Genomic DNA, 17,301 nt, shown 5'->3' with positions numbered 1-17,301 from the left:
TTTCATTGTTAATGCCTAAAAGTAACATTGAAGAAGCACTTATTATCTGTACTGCATAAAAGGCAGCCCAGTATAGTGGAGAAAATAATGTTGGAGTGAAGAAGACCCAGGGTCAAGTCCTATCTCTGACACATACTAATGATATCACCATAAGCATGAATCTCATCTTCTCACGGCAACTCTCTCTGACTATAAATTGCCAATGAGTTCCTTCTCGGCATGAGTGGATGGTTTTTACAATGGAAGTAAATCACAGGTCCAGACTTCTCTCCCCACTGTCCTGTAATGTAAGATCTGTATAGGCCAAAGAAGAAGCACAGACATGAAAAAATATGGTCTTTGCCTTCAAGGGACTGGCAATTTAAATCATAGCTTTGAGGATGGAAGGGACCTCAGAAGTAATCTAAACCAACACTTTCTGACATTTTGCAGATGTTCAGTCATTTTCAGTCATGTCCAACTTTTTGTGACTCTATTATTGGAGTTTTCTTGGCACAGATACTATAGTGGCTTGCCATTACCTTATTCAGTTCACTTTACAGATAAGGAAAGAGATAAGAAAAGGATAAAATGACTTGTCCAGGGTCACACAGCTAGTAAATGTCTGAAGCCATTTGAACTCAAAAAGAGGAATCTTCCTGACTTCAGGCCCACACTCTATCCACTGGGCCACCTCGCTGCTCCTTTTGTATATGAGGAAATCATATTCTAGTCAAAGTGATAGTTTGAACCCACAATAACCCTAAGGAAATTTCTACTCTTCTTTTTTAACTCTTTTTTTTTTTTAACACTGTTGGCCATATGTCTGCCTTGCACCTTTTCTCCTGCTCTTCCCATTATTTATCCAGAAGTCAACAACTGTCCAAGGCTGGGTTATCTAGAGGATAGCACTTGGGATCTAGAACTGGAAAGGGCTTTAGTGATCATCTAATAAAATCTTCTTATACTATAAATGAAGAAACCAGTATCCAGAAAGGGTAAGAAGTGTGTCTGAAGTAAGAGCACTGGATCTGGAGATAGTTTAAATCTTATCTCTGTTACTACCTAGAAGATCTTGGACAAGTCAATTGATGACTTTAGGTTTGTTGGAAAGGGAAGAGAACTAGATTATCACCACTTCCAGCCCAAAATCTTACGATGTCACTTATGACTCCAAATCCAAGGAGCATATTGCATCAAGAAATCCTGAAAGTCCAACACACAAGTCTCAAACTCAGCAATCCTTGAACATGGAAGAGTTAGTTACCCATGGGCCAACTCCCAAAGTTGGGTCAAGTGGAGAGATACATGTCTGCTTCTACCATGTCCTCCTCTAGGAAACTTCTCAATGCCTTGGCTGCTACCACCTGTTAAACTGAAAAAACTCACTCTCAGACTCCTCTCCTCTCATTTCTTCCACTGCCATGTGCTTCTACCCCAACTCTTCCTCCCATTCCCTTGCAGCAATCTGGAAAAAGGCAGAAGGTAAAAATACAAGGAGGAAATCCTAAAGAAAATGAGAGAAACTGACTGGCTCTACTCTCTAGACCACGAAGAGGGGCAGCTGTTTCTTAGCCTCTCAACTGTCAGGAGGCAGCCCCAGTCTCTGAAACTCAGTCTGAAATTTAGTTAGGGCACCAGAGGACATAAGCATGTTCCTTGGAGAGATGTCCCTTAGACTCCTCAAACCAAAAAAAACAAAAAACTTAAAACTCTGGAATCTTGTCTAATTGGCTGGGGTACTCATTAAATTGGTCAGGGACTTACCCAATCACTGCCCCTTTATGCTTACTTGTGTACATTTCAGATCCACCCCTCTCCATTTGATTATAAGCTATTTGAGGGCAAGAATTATCATTGTTTCCTCTTTGCATCCCCAGTGTCTTAAACACAGTAGATATTTAATAATTGTATGTTGAATGAATATTATATGATATCATGGAAAGGGCACAAGTCAGAGGATCTAGAGTCAAAACCTGATTCTGCCTGTCTCTGTGTGACATTTCCTTACTCTGGACCTGAGTTTCCTCAACTAGAGCATACATAGGTTGCATTAGTTATTCTCAAATACCCCTTCCTACTCTAAATCCTGTATTCCTATGATTTGTTCTGGTGGCATAGTGTATTGAGTGCTAAACCTGGAGTCAGGAAGACCTGAATTCAAATCATGCCTCAGATACTTCCTAGCTCTGTTACCCTGGGCAAGTCACTTAACTTATGCCTGCCTCAGTTTCCTCATCTGTAAAATGGGGATAATAATAGCACCTCCCTCCTCAGATTGCTGTGAGGATCAAATGAGATATTTGTAAAACACCATGGAAATCTTAAAGTCCTATATAAATGATAGCTATTATTGTTATTGAGGCAGTGGTGGGACAGCAGATTGAGTGCTGGGCCTGGAATCAGGAAGACCTGAGTTCCAGTCCAGCCTTAGACCCTTACTAGATTTGTGGCCATGGGTAAGTCATGTAACCTCTGCTTGTCTCAGTTTCCTCAACTGTAAAATGGGGATAATAATAGCACCTACCTCATAGGGTTGTTATGAGGATCAAATGAGATAATATTTGTAAAATGCTTAGCATAGTAATGGGTGCTATATAAATTGTTATTATTATTATCCTGGGCCAGATCCCCATCCTCCAGCACTGGGAACTTCTAGATGCTCATCTAAAGAACCAAACTCTGCCATTCCTATCTCTTTGGCTGGTTTCACTTCTGACCCTGCTATCAGCTGACCGTGCCTGGTGACTCAGGACAGGATATTTCTTGTGCATTCTGAGTTACTGGACAGATACCCTTTTGTTCTCAGCATCCCCAGGAGTCTAATCTTAAATTTTCAAGTCTATGTACTGCACACAAGCCACAGAATGGTTAGCTTTGCTTCATTTAACTGGCAAAAATGTGTTATTTTTAATGATGATGCTTTTGAAGTTTCTTTATGAATGCAAACCACCTCACTTCAAGGCTTAAGAGAACTCTTCAAGTCATCCATTAATCCTCACAAAAACCCTGCTGAACAGGTAGGATAATAGGGGAGTTTTTAGAAGAAGTGTTTTTTAATGACTATAATTCATTTTGTTCCCCATCACCTGCCTTCTCTTCCTGAAAAATGCTGCCTTTCGGAAGACCAATTACCATTGTCCCTTGCACAGATATTTTCTGTGTTTGCTTTCTCATTTACATTGTTTTAGGGCCTGAAATTGTAGGGATCATAGGAATTCAAGCTGCAAAGGACTTTATAAAGATCATCCAGTCCAATCCCCTCATTTACAGATGAGGAAACTAAAGCCTAGAGAGGTCATGCTATAAATCTGGAGAACTTCCTAGGTCCCTGGGAAGCTGGAGCTTACAAGATGAAAGGGTTGCTTAAGTCTCTAGCTGACCTAAATGCTTTCCCCTCTAGGATTTAAGGGGACAGCCTCATCCATAGTAGTTCTTTAAGTCTAGAGTGACTTTATGGGTTGCTGGGAAGGTGGAGCTCATTGAAGAAAGCTCTAGCAACTTCAAAAGTTTTTCTCTAAAGGGGCGAAGGGGGTATGGAGGGAGGGGATTCCCGCCCTTAGGTAGTACAGGGTATTCAGGGAAGACTAGCACTTCTGGTGTGAGGGCTTGCCAAGCTCTTTTCAGGGCCGTTCATCCACCTTTAATGTCCCTCTTCACCCAGCTTTCACCTGTGGCTCCAAGAAGCTGTAGCATATATAGCAGCAGCCACTATCAAGGCAAACAGACTAAATTAAGGGTTACTGACAGGCCTCAAGCCCATTGGTGAGTTAGGGGGAGGTCTACCCCAGCATATGAAGACTTCTTCTGGTGGAATGGGTGGATGAGAACAATTTGTGTGGAATGGGTTGATGAGAACAATTTGTTCCAACAGACAGACATGAAGACAGCTGAAGCAGGTACTGTAGAGCTCCTAGAGAATGGTCAGACATGGAGACACCAAGATCATCCACTGCATCCCAGGTCATCACCAGTGGTCTTGCCTTTTGTCTTACCCTTGGGCTTTGATGACTCGGGAAGAGAGAATGAGGCTGACATCACCTCATAATGTTATTGGTCCTCTTCAAAAAGGACAACTACAAGTCTGGAGAAGGTGGAGGTCCACAAAAGGGGGAAGTACAGTTTTTTTCACTGTTCATTGGGTTCCAATACAAGTCTTTTCTGTTTTGCTTTTATGGTCCTATATCCAACATATTGTTAGCCTAAAGGCCAACATGGGTATCTTTTTGCCATGGAAACTTATATGCAAGGTAAATTTTTGTGTTGTCAGGAGAAACTCTGGGTAGAGACAAAATAAGGCAAATTTTAATATTTCCTGAGGAAACTCTGGGTAAAGACATGGTTCCAAAAAAATTTAATGAGATACACTCCCAAGATTGAAACCAGTTTGTGTCAACTCAGAGACTTGACTGTGGATCATGGGATATACCTTTGATTTCACCATCACTCAGAGCTATACCACTTCCATGATCTTGAATTTGGAGCCGCCTTTTCAGATAATAATCTTCTATCTTTCCATCTTGCTCTCTTCCTCACACTTCTAAAACATAATATTCATCCTTGAACTGACTCAACCATTCTGGAGAACAATTTGGAACTATGCACAAAGGGCTATAAAATTGTGCATACCCTTTCACCCAGCAATACCACTTGTAGGGCTGTATCCCAAAGATATCATAAAAATGGGAAAAGGACACACATGTACAAAAATATTTACAGCAGCTCTTTCTATGGTGGCAAAGAATTGGAAATTGAGAGGATGCCCATCACTTGGGGAATGGCTGAACAAGTTATGGTATACAAATGTAATGGAATACTATTGTTGATGGGGTGCTTGGGTGCTTGTGTTTGGGTGCTTGTGCTTGGACCCCAATTTCTCCCTAGCCTCAGAAACACTGTCCAGCCCAAGGACACTGTGCCTAGCAATTACTCATGAGTGGGCCCCAGCAAGCCACTTATCTCTTTCCCTGGTGCAGTTACAAACAGCACCTGAAGGAGTTAGTAGTTTGAACTGGCTTTGCACTGGGTCCTAAAGATATTCTTACCCACTGGACTATTTATACTACCACCCTACCTCATTATGTACATTCTGGACTCCTCATTATCTCTATTCTAGACCCAACACATATGTATACTCCCTACATCTATCTTGTCAAACAAAACATTGACTGGTGGCAGACTGGATAATTCTGAGTTACCCCTGACCTCTAGTTAACTTAGTAACATAGCAGGCCTAAAACCACACCTCCACGTGGTCCCCCTTGTGGGCTTTTCCCAGTGAACTCTGAGTTAAACGTCTGCACAGTAGATACAAAAAGTGCATGTTCCTTTAAGAACTGATCACTCCTTAACCACTCCCTGATTCCACCCTGAATCACCTAGTTAGCATATTTGGCACATGTTTGTTGTATTTTATCCTATATAAACTTTAACTGAACCCCCTTAAGGTCACAGGTTCTTTAAGAATCCTTGCCCGCTGAAAAGCGTAACAATAAACTTTTTGTCAACTTGACTTAAAGAATGCTTGAGTCTGTGAATTCATTCCAGACGACCCTGTCCTGTACTCCAGTCTTTGAGGGGTCTCAACCTCTCAGACCACAACATTGTGCTATAAGAAATGGTGAGCAGGCAGACTTCAGAAAAAACTGGAAAGACTTGTATGAAGTGATGCTAAGTGAAGTGAGCAGAACCAGGAGAACATTGTACACAGTAACAGCCACACTGTGCAATGACTAACTTTGATAGACTTATCTCTTCTTAGCAATGCAAGGATCTAAGATAATGCCAAAAGACTCATGATGGAAAACGCTGTCCACATCCAGAAAAAGAACTATGGAGTTTGAATGCAGATTGAAATATATTATTTGCTCTCTTTCTCGCTCTCTCTCTCTCTCTCTCTCTCTCTCTTTTCTTTTTTTGTTTGCTTCTTCTTTCTCATGGTTTCTCTTATTGGTTCTAATTCTTCTTTTCAACATGACTAATGTGAAAAGAAGTTCAATATGAATGTATATGTAAAGCCTGTATCAGATTTCATTCTGTCTTGGGGGGTGGGGGGAGGAGAGAGATGGGGAGAAAATTTGGAACTCAAAATCTTATGGAAGTGAATGTTGAAAAATAAAAATAAATAAATTTAATTTAAAAAAACCATAATATTCATCCTCACCATGACCTCTAATCTTTCCATAACAACAATAGACATTCATATAGCACATTAAAACTTACAAGGCACTTTACAAGGTATTTTATCATCTGACCCTTAAAATAACCCTGGGAGGTAGGTATTAAAGGCATTATTATCCTCATTTTATAGATGAGGAAACTGAGAGACAAATAGATTAAGTGACTTGCCCATGATCACACAGCTAATAAACAGCAGAGGTAGGATTAGAATGCAAGTCTTTCTGATTCCAAGTCTAGAACTCTTCCCTTTATACTATATTGTCTCTCATTATTCAGTCTTTTCCTTGTCCATCTTCACTACTCTGTCCTTACTTTCTTCCCTTCACAGTCTTGACTCTTTAATTTGTTCAGTTTTATCACACCTTGAAACCCTTATCCCCTTGTCCTTCTGCAATCTCTGCCTGGCCAGTCCTTAATCCTGGGTCCCCCCACCATCCACCTTCTGCAGTCTTACTCTGAGCCATTCAAATACTACTGGTAGAAGTGCTACAACTGCCCCAATTGGGTCCACCATAAATTAATATCTATACTCCACTGGGCCTTTCCTGCTGCATAATAATACTTTTATTCTTTCCTGATTGACTCTATCATTCTCCCAACAAGATTCCATCCAAACTTTCTTCTCTCTCCTCAAACCTCCTATATATCCCCCAGACATCCAAATGTCTCTTATATCTATCACTTTTCTACTTACTCAACCACCACCTTATGTCAGACCCTTCTCCCTCAAATTTAGTTTGATAGTAGCCTCTTAATTTGTCTCCCTGCTTCTACCCTCTCCCTTCCCCAATTTATTCTCCACAGTTCCCAAAACAATCTTCCTAAGGCCTAGATCTGACTATGCTCATCTCCTACTCAAAAACTTTCTGTAGTTCCCCATTGCCCCTAGAATTCCTCAGGCTGACATTTAAGACCCTCTATAACTTAAGGCCAACCTAATTTTTCTGCCCTGTTTCAAATTACTCAGTACATTCAATGTTCTAGCCAACCTCACCCAATGTTGGGAGGAATGGAATATTCTTGAAATGGACATTCCATCCCTCTACTCCGTGAGTATGCCCCTCTTCAATTCTATCCCATACTGCCTCTTCACCTCTGCCTCTCACACTCCATATTTTCCTTCAAGGTTCAACTCAGGCTCTACCTCTTCCATGAACCTTCCTCAGTTCCTTTACTTTTCAGTGCCCTCTTCCTCTTCAATTGACCTTGTATTCAATTATCTATATTCATGTTGTACCCTTCGCTCCCTTAAGAACAAGGACTAAGACATTTTAGTCTTTGTATTCTGAGCCCCAGCACAGCACTCTGCAAAAAATAGTTTGTCAAGTTTGCATAGCATTAGAGGGTATTTAGTGCAGCTTCCTCATTCTACTGAAATTGAATCCCAGAGAGGGAGATTGATTTGTCCAAGGTCACATAGCCAGTGGGGCAGAACCTAGAGAAGTATTTCTGATTTAAGGGGGGGGGGAATGGGTGATGAGGTCTGCTTTTATTCATTCTACCACACAAACATTTCACGAATACTTACTGTGTGCAAGGCTCTGTGCTAGCTGTTGTAGTGACTAAAAAGAAATGTTGGATGTAGTACCTGCCCTCAAGGAACTTACTATCTCACAGAGAACTCTAAGGAGCCAAGCAACCTTCTGAAGAAAAAGAGCCAAACTGTTACCTTTCTATTTTTTTTTCCCTTGGATCCTACAATATCAGATTCAGTCAACTCTAATTCCCTGCTACAATCTATGTATTTCACATAACACTTTTTCTTTCATTACCCTTGCTCTTCCTTCAGTAAGGTACTAACTTTGTTTCCTTCTCTCCCTCCAGCCCCCATTTACCTGGAAAGTCACCTAGCATGACTACATTCTGTAAGTCACCTGTCACACTCTATTGGATTACTGCCAGTTTTGAGACCAATGATTAGCATTTGTGTTTGGGGAATTCTTTACAATGGAAATGGCTGACAGCTTTGCAGCAGCTCAAGATTTAATTGAAGAAAAGCTTTGGAACACTAATCCATTGGTGTGGGACCTGAGGTCTTGTCCTAGATCTGCCATTATCTAGCTGGGTCATCTTAAGCAAGTTGTCTCACCTCTCTGGTCCACAATTTCCTTACCTATAAAATGAAGGGGTTCAATTAGATGCCCCTTGGTTTCCTGATAGCTCTGACATGATATTATTCTACTATTATTATGAGAACATATTATCCTATCTCCCAGTCAATGCTTGAGAGGGTGGAGTAGGAAGGGCCATGTAGGAAAAATCAGTTAATATTCCTGGAATTTATTCCCTTCTTACCTCTTCCTGTTAAAACCGCTTCTTTTCTTCAAAGTTCATTTCAAGGTTCACTTGCTAGTAAAGGCTCTCCTAACCCATTATAGTTTTAGTGCCTTCTCTATCCTGTAATTACCTTTATGTTGTATACATGTTGTACATATTTGTACATGTTGTAGACGCATTGTACATACATGTTGCAGCAAGAAGAAAACAAGAGGACTGCCAAAGAAAGGAAGCTCACAAGCATACATTAACAGAATGAATTAAGCAGGATTGAGTAACAATTTATAACTACTGCTGTAAATTGTGTACGAGAAATTGATACTTCAGGTAAAAATGGTTACATGATTTAGACAGAGAAGGTAATGTCATAAGCAAATTAGGGGACCGTGGAAAATCTTACTGCCAGATCTGTGGGTAAGGGGAAGAGTTTATGAATGAACAAGAAATAGAGAAGATCGTGAGAAGTATAATGAACTATTTGGATTACATTAAGTTAAAAAAATTTTGCACAAACAAAACCAATGAGCCAAAATTGGAAGAAAAACCAGAAACTGCTGTTTCCTGCAGGGGGAGGAGGGAGTGGAATTTTATAGCAAATTTCTGTGATAAAGGCCTCATTTATCCAAGTATAGGGAACTGAGTCAAATTTGTAAAAATAAGAGCTATTCTCCAATTGACAAATGGTCAAAGGATAAGAACAAGCAGTTTTCAGAAGAAGAAATCAAAGCTATCCATAATCATATAAAAATGCATTAAATCACTACTGATTAGAGACATGCAAATTAAAGAAATCTGAGGTACCAACTCACCTATCAGACTGGCTAACATGACAGAAAAGGAAAATGACAAAATGCTGGAGGGTATATGGAAAAACAGGTACACTAATGTATTGTTGGTGGAGTTGTAAAATGCCCTAACCATTCTGGAAAACAATTGGGAACTATGCCCAAAGGACTATAAAACTGCCCATACCCTTTGACCTAGCAATACCACTCCTAGGTCGATATCCCAAAAAGCTAAGAGGAAAAGGACCTATACGTACAAAAATTTTACAGCAACTTTTTTTTATGGTGGCAAAGAACTGGAAACTGAAGGGGTGCCCATCAATTAGGAAATGGCTGAAGAAATTGTGGTACATGATTGTGACAGAATACTATGCTATTGTGCTATAAGAAATGATGAAGGGGATGGTTTCAGAAAAATCTAAGAAAATCTATATGAAATGATGCAAAGTAAAGGGAGCAAAATCAGGAGATCATTGTACCCAGTAACAGAGATTTGTAGTAATGATCAGCTGTGAAAGACTTAGCTACTCTGATCAATACAATGACCCAAGAAAATTCCAAAGGACTCATGATGAAAAATGCTATCTACCTCCAGAGAGAGAATGAATGTCATTGAAGTATAATTTTTTGCACATTTTTTGTTTTTTTCTTTTGGCTACATGCTTAAAGTGAAAATATGGCCTGCATGGTTCCACATGTATAATTGAAAAAAGATTGGTACTTTAACCTCATCAGAACTTAAAAGGGTTTGGAGGATCGTTCGTTAGACTTTTAAAATTTCACCTTGGCTCTGTATTGCAGTGTAGAGAGGGCTATAACTGAAATCATACTCAGTCAATCAGTTAACTAGCATTTAAGTGTCCACTGAATGTTTAGTATACAAAGAAAGGCAAAAAAACTTGCTTTCAAGGAGCCCACAGTCTAATGGGGCAAGCAATATGCACACAACTATGCACAAACAAGATAAAGATGGGATAAATTGGGGGTCGTTTCAGGGAAAAGACACTAAGATTAAAGAGGAATGAGAAAGGTTTCTTGCTGAGACTTAAAGGAAACCAGGGAAGTGTAAGGAGGGAGAGAGTTCCAGGCATTGGAAGACAGCCGGTGAAAGTGCCCAGAGTTGGGAAATGGAAGCATCTTATTGGAGAAACAGCAAAGAAGCCAGCACCGTTAGATTGCCAAGTATGTGTGGAGGAGTTGGGTAGAAGAAAACTAGAAAGGTAGGAAAGAGCCATGTTATGAAGGGCTTTAAAAGACAAAGAGGATTTTCTATTTGATCCTCTAGTCTCTGGGGTTTTATTGAACAGGAGAGGTGATATGGTCAGACCTGTGCTTTGGGAAGACTAGTTTGACAGATAAATGGAAGATGAACTGGAGTGGACAGAGATTTGAAGCAGGGAGCCCAACCAGCAAGCTAGTACAATAGTCCAAGTAGAAGGCAATGAGGGCCTACACCAGACTGCAGTGGCAAGGGAAAGAAGGGAGCCTGTGTGAAAGACATGACGAAAGTAGAAACTACAATACAAATGATTGAATATGTGGAAGAGGGGTGATGGAGAGTGAGGAATCCAGAATGATGCCTAGGTTGCTAGCCTGGTAACTGGAAAGATGGTGCTACCCTTTACAGGAGTAGATAAGTTAGGAAGAGGGGAGGGAATAATGAGTTCAGTTTTCAACATTTTGATTTTAAGATGTCTATGGGACTTCCAGTTTGAGATATCTAATAGACAATTGGAGATACAAGACTGGAAGTAGGGGAAGAGTTGTTTTGAGTACCAAATGAGATGACATATTATCTCATTTAATATGAGCATCTAGGTGGTGCAGTGGATGGAATGTTTTGCCTGAAGTCAGGAAGACCCAAGTTCAAATCTGGCCTTAGACACTTCCTAGGTGTTTGACCCCAGGCAAGTTACTTAACTTCTGCCTGTCTCAGTTTTCTGAACTGTAAAACGGTAATAATAATAATAATAATAATAATAATAGTACCAAGGCTGTTGTGAGGATAAAATGAGATAATATCTGTTAAGCACTTTGTAAATCTTAAAGCTCTCCATAAGTGTTAGCTGTAAACATTTATTGTTAGACCTGTCTTCAGTACTTGTACTTCAGGTAGCACAGATCCTCCTGTTAATGGTCACCTTTTCTATGAGCATTGAAGCAGCCCTCAGGCGACTCCTCTCTGGCCACCATTCAGCTCTAACCTGCTGGGATCTCTAGGCTACTCAAATTCAGAAGGTTACCTACCGCCAGGCCTGGGCACATCCACATCCTGGTATCTGCCTAAGATCAGGAAAGAACAAACATGAAAGAGGCTGAGGCAGCCAGAGTCAAGCTCATCTAGGAGCTCTGGGCACATGCTCCTTGAAATAGCCTCTATAGGCCAATTCACATTTGCTATACTTATACATGTATGTATTGCCTCTACCAATAGAAATTAGCTCCTTAAGGGAGATTCTTTTGTATCTTAGCACCTAGCATAGTACCTGGCACATAGTAGGTACTTTATAAATACCTTTTGATCAGTTGGTTGATTAGAAGGTTCTAAGTAGAAAGTAGGCCCTTTTTGGCCCTATTATGGGCAGAACAGTATGCTAGGAAAGAGAAAATTTAAGATAGAATCCCTGCCCTCATCATACTGAATAGTTCACATTTATGCAGTGCTCAAGAATTGGTATTCAATGAGTATCTGCTGATTGATTGATATCATTCTTAATAAATCTGCAAATATATTTTAAAAATAATATGCCTAAAATGATAATATAATGATGTATTACAATCATCTATATACATATCATACCTTCCAATTAAACTCCATGAGAGCTGGAGTCATGTTTTAACCTAAAGCTAGTATCTTCCCAGCACTGATCACAGACGGAAGGGCAGGAATTATCTTTGTGGAAGACATATAACTAGGGAATATATTCAACTTGAGGCAAAATAGTCTCAAAGAAAATAGTCCAACAGTAGGTAAAGTATCACCAGGAGAGAGAATACTCTTACCCTTGCCCCCATAGGTATTTAGAGCATGGCAGTCCCCATAAGAGGGTCTCTTTAGTAATAGAACTCTGCAGGGGGGAAGGGGTGCTACAGTCATCATACCTCAATATGGTACAGGATTGCAGAGAACCACAAAGATTCTCAGGCTGGCAGTCATCATGAGGAACCTCACTTCTTTGGTGTTAGCACCCTCGAGCAAAGCTCCATTCACTCCATTCTAGTTATGGCTCTGCCTTATGAGCACAAATACTTATAAACTAAAGCAAAGAGCATAAGAAACCAAGATCTCAGTGCAGAGAGATCAATATGACCTTCTAGGTGTCACTAAAGCCTGAGGAGTTATAACTTAAGAATAAAATATAGCCTTGAAAAGGTACATCATGTTGAAAAGGAACAGGTTAAAGAGAAGGGATATTATATCCTACCTCCTTTCATGGGAAAGGTAAGGGACAAGAAGGGGGTGGAATGCAGCTTTCTAATGGAGATTGAGGATATAACTATTGCTTAAGAAAACGCCGCTTCTAACTATAAAAATTTATTTTGTTCAAAATAATTATTCCACTAAAATTATATAAAGTACATTCAGAACTTGAAAAAGACAAAAAAGGGGAAGGAAATGGCCTAATTCATCCTGGCTGTATTATTGGTATTGGCAAATTAGACAAAGTGTGAGTAAAAGCAGATGTCAGTTATAAAAAAATAGCCAGGAGGGGGTGATGGTGACCCTGTACTTCCTTTGAGGAACAGAATGAGGTTAGGCTGACTGAAGAGGATAAAGAGACAGCACCCTACCTCTGAGCTGCCGAGGTCCTAGGTTAAACATAGGTCTTTCTGGTGCCAAACCCCATATGCTTTCTATTTTATAACACTGCCTTAATGTACAGGTACAACACGGGTTTGAAATAGTAGGAGTTTGGGGCAGCTAGGTAGCACAGTGGATAGAGCTCCAGCCTTGGAGTCAGGAGGACCTGAGTTCAAATTTGACCTCAGACACTTGACATTTACCTGTGTGACCCTGGGCAAGTCACTTAACCCTGATTGCCTCACCAAAAAGCAAAAAAAAAAAAATTCAAAAATAGTAGGAGTTTCAATGTACTACAGGCTCAACATGTATCAAGATGTCGTTTAGCAACCTGAAGGGTTAAGGTGGCCTTTGACTGTGTTGATAGAAATCTAGTGGCCAGGACAAGTGGCTCTATTCAGACCACAGTATAATATGCACTTAGGGTCATCATATTTTATAAGAAGCATTGAAGTCTGAGTTGTGATTCAAAAAGCCTTGTGAAGAGAAGTATCAATTGCTAACATTTTGGAGAGCAATTTGGAACTATGCCCGAAGGGCTATAAAAATGTGCATGCCTTTTGACCCAGCAATAGCACTTCTAGGGCTATATCCCAAAGAGATCATATAAATGGGAAAAGGACCCACATGTACAAAAATATTCGTAGCAGCTCTTTTTGTGGTGGCAAAGAATTAGAAATTGAGAGGATGCCCATCAGTTGGGGAATGGCTGAGCAAGTTGTGGTATATGAATGTAATGGAATACTATTGTGCTATAAGAAATGATGAACAGGCTGACTTCAGAAAAACATGGAATGGTCTGATGCTGAGTGAAGTGAGCAGAACCAAGAGAATGATGTACACAATAACAGCCACATTGTGCGATGACTAATATTGATAAACTTAACCCTTCCCAGCAATACAAGGATCTAAGACATCTCCAAAGGCCTCGTGATAGAAAATGCTGGTTCCCCCTATTGGTTCCAACATCACTAATTGGTTACAACATCACTAATGTGAAAATATGTTTAATAGGAATGCAAATGCATAGCCTACATCAGATTGTACACCATCTTGGGGAGGGTGGTGCAGAGGAAGGGGGAGAAAAATTTTAAACTCAAAAGCATATGGAAGTGATTGTTGATAAATCAAAATAAATTGATAAAAAAAATTTTTTTAAAGTGTCAATTGAAGGGACTACTCATGTTTAGTCTAGAGTAAAGATTTACCTGGAGCAATGTGAAGTAAGTGCTTTGATATAGAGTATGTATATGTCAGAGACAAGTCTTGAGCATAGGTCCTCTGGACTCCAAGACTGACTCTATATACGTGCCATGAATGAAAAAACAAAGGTTCAAAGAATCTTATAGTTCTATGAATCATCAGTGTTTAAGATTTAATTCAATTCAATAAGGACTTCTTGATGGGACAGGCGTGATGGGGCAATGGAAAAGAATGCTCGATTTGGAATGAGAGAAGTATACATTTAGAGCTGGAATGAACTTTAGAAATCATCAAATCCAGCCCATTTGTTGCACAAATGAAGAAACTGAGATTTAGAGAGGTTAAGCTAAGACACATAGCTTGAGTAAGTCATGTCACCTCTCTGGACTAGATGACCTCTGAAATCCTTTCCAGCTCTTAAGCTATGATACTATTAAGTACCTACCATGTGCCAGGCATTGTGCTAAAGATAAGAAGGCTAAAACTGAAATAGTCACTGCCTTCAAGGACTTTACACTCTGTAGGAGGGAAACAACATGTACACAGATAAGTAAATTACATATACATATATTTCCCTATATATGTATATGTAAGTATATATACATACACATACACACATATGTATATATTATTTAACATATATATATTTCTGTGAGAATATGGGGTACACTATCAACTAGGGAAAGTAGCATATACCACCACTTATTTCCATAGCATAGCTGAGATGTGATTATCAGAAGAACCTTATGCTGAAATACTTTATCCCAATAGAGCCAAGACCAAGACCATTTGGGCATCTTCACCTAGGCCATGCATGGATGGATAAACCAGAAGGAGGAGGAGGTTTAGCCATTAGACCAAACATCCAGTTCCCATTCCCTGATCTCTCTCCAAACTCCAACCCAACCCATCTGTTCAGCCCACCTTATGACTTCCTACCTGTCCATTTAGAACATGATTAATGACCTCCATCTGCTGGCCTAATGAACCTCATTTGGCATGTAGAGGGAAACTGAGATCCAGAGCAGTAAAAATGAGTTACCTGAGGTCACATGTCAAAGTGATGGCAGAGCTGAGACTAGAGCATCATGCTCCTTCATCTCTTCTCCACCCTCTCATCCTCATCTTCCACCCATCACCAAAGTCCATCAGGCTGAATACACTAAGTAAACTGTTGCAGAGAGTTAAACATATGATCAGAGGCTCTCAAATATGTATTTTTCCCTTACCTGTTAAAATGTACTATCCTTTTTTAATTTTATTTTTGCCCTTCTGCAGCTCCCTCAGAAACTCATTGAAATTCTCCATTGATTAGCTCTCCTCTCTAGTGAGCCTGCAGCAAACAGCTAATTGTCCTGATTTGGTTCCAAGAATATTCTCTCTGAATAGCCTTCCCCAGCACAATTAGACAGGTTCATCTTGGCCTTAACACCGAGGTTTTGAAAAATAAAATCAACAGGAAAGTCAGCAGCCAGAAGGCCTTCTGAAGTTTCCTAAGAGCTAAAAGCTTCTTTGTAACTCAGAACAAAGCAGATCCATAATTATCTTCTTTGCTGATGAGCAAATAACCTCACAGCTCTTGCCTTTTGTGAGAGCTGCCTCCTGGCCCTTCCACTAAGGGAAGCCATCACGCAGCTGCTTGGTGTGTTACTATAAGCAGCCATCAGCTCCCTGCGGCCAAAATCCTGGCTGAGCTTCCCTCCTACAAAACCACAAAGAAATAAGCTCCAAATCAGACACGTTTGTGTGTTTTTGCCCTTTTATCACCTTCCTCTCCACTCTAATCCAATAAGCATTTATTAAATGCCAGTTTATATGTTAGGCACTATACTAGGCATAGAGCTACTGAGACAAAAATAAAAAATAGTATCTTCCCTCAAGGAGTTTACATTCTACTGGGGGAAGGAGTGGACAGAGCACTAGGCTGGAGTTAGAAAGACCTGAGTTCAAATCTGGCCTCAGACACTTACTACTTGGGTGACCCTGGGCAAGTCACTTAATTCTGGTTGCCTCAGTTTTTTCATCTGTAAAATGAGCTGGAGGAGGAAATGGCAAACTACTCCAGTATCTTTGCCAAGAAAACCCCAAACAGCTTGTGAAGAGTCAGAGGTGACCAAAATGACTGAACAACAAAAATTCAAAGTGAGAGAGCATGCTATCTACTAAGGGGATCAGTAAAGGCTTTTTGTAGGAGGTGGCATTAGCTGAAACCTGAAAGGGAAAAAAAAAGTAAAAGAGGAGAAAGAGGAGCACATACCAAGGATGGGAGACCTCCTGTGCAAAGGTAAGAAGGGCAGAGATGGGATTTCCAATTAGGGTAACTGGGAGGAGGCCAATTTGGTTGGAATGGAGAATGCAGGAAGAAGAAGAATAGGAAGTAGGCTTGTAAAGGTAGATTCGAGCCAGATGGGAAAGAACTTTAGATGCTGAGCAGACAAGTTCATATTTATCTCAGAGGCCAAAGGGAATGCTGAAGGTTCTCATTTCTTTCTGCTTCACAGGACCAGAAAGCTAGAGTTGAAAGAAACCAGAGAGGTCTATCCACCCCACCCCCTCACCTCATCATACAGACTGAAGCACAGAAAAGTTAAGGATGGGAGTTGAACTCAGGTCTTCCTGACTCTAGGTCTGGCCACTTCCTGGCTATTCACTCTGTCATGATGCTTCTCCTTAATATCACTTGTATATTGTACATTCATGTATGCCATTACATTTTACTGTCTCCCTAATACTGTGGGGAAAGTGCTAGGTTTGGAGTCAGAGACCTGAGTTCAAATTCTACATCTGCTACTGTGTGACCTTAGGAAAGTTCTTTCACTTCTCTGGGACTCATCTTCATAGGCAAAAAGAAGAGTGTTAGACTGAATTATTCCTAAGGGACCGTCTAGACCCAAATCCCACAAATATTATTTTTCTCAAAGGGAACCACAGATCCTGTGATCTTCACCAACAACCCCTGAGACAAGCAAGGCATGTATTTTCAGTTTTTCAGTAATTTTCAGACTCTTTGTGACCCCATTTGGAGTTTTCTTGGCAAAGATACTAGAGTGGTTTGCCATCTCCTTCTGCAGCGCA

The sequence above is a fragment of the Phascolarctos cinereus genome, unplaced genomic scaffold (genome assembly GCF_003287225.1).
Source record: "Phascolarctos cinereus isolate Bilbo 61053 unplaced genomic scaffold, phaCin_HiC Scaffold_2;HRSCAF=192, whole genome shotgun sequence".
NCBI classification, from domain to species: domain Eukaryota; kingdom Metazoa; phylum Chordata; class Mammalia; order Diprotodontia; family Phascolarctidae; genus Phascolarctos; species Phascolarctos cinereus.
The sequence above is the reverse complement of the archived record's forward strand: the minus strand, read 5'-3'. Positions refer to the sequence as shown.